We start from the raw sequence: 820 nt of genomic DNA, 5'->3' as shown, positions 1-820 counted from the left end.
AGTAAATGTGGGTCCCCTACAGGCTGAGACAGCAGAAAGTATAATGGGGAATAAGGAAATGGCAGAGAACTTAAACAAATACTTTGTGTCTGTCTTCACGGAAGAAGACACAAGAAACCTCCTGGAAATAGTGGAGAACCAAGGGTCTAGCGAGAATAAGGAACTGAAAGAAATTAGTATTAGTAAAAAATAGTACCGGGAAGTGGATGGGACTGAAAGCTGATAAATCCCCTGGACCCGACGGCCTACATCCTAGGGGTTTGAAAGAGGTGTAATAGAGATAGTGGATGCATTGGTTGTCATCTTCCAAACTTCCATAGATTCTAGAACGGTTCCCGCGGATTGGAAGGTAGCTAATGTAACCCCCGCTATTTAAGAAAGGAGGGAGAGAGAAAACGGGGAACTTCAGACCAGTTAGCCTGACATCAGTCGTAGGGAAAATGTTAGAATCTATTATTAAGGATGTGGTAACAGGGCACTGAGAAAATAATAATAGGATCGGGCAGAGTCAACTCGGATTTATGAAAGGGAAATCATGTTTGACAAATCTGTTTTGTGAGGATGTAACTAGCAGAATAGATAAGGGGGAACCAGTGGATGTGGTGTATTTGGATTTTCAGAAGGCATTCAATAAGGTGCCTGACAAGAGGTTGTTGAACAAAATTAGGGCTCATGGGATTGGGGGTAATATACTAGCATGGATTGAGGATTGGTTAACGGACAGAAAACAGAGAGTAGGAATAAACGGGTCATTTTCGGGTTGGCGGGCTGTAACTAGTGGGGTGTCGCAGGGATCAGTGCTGGGGCCCCAGTTATTCAC

The sequence above is a fragment of the Pristiophorus japonicus genome, unplaced genomic scaffold, assembly GCF_044704955.1.
Source record: "Pristiophorus japonicus isolate sPriJap1 unplaced genomic scaffold, sPriJap1.hap1 HAP1_SCAFFOLD_204, whole genome shotgun sequence".
Classification (NCBI taxonomy): Eukaryota; Metazoa; Chordata; class Chondrichthyes; family Pristiophoridae; genus Pristiophorus; species Pristiophorus japonicus.
The sequence above is the reverse complement of the archived record's forward strand: the minus strand, read 5'-3'. Positions refer to the sequence as shown.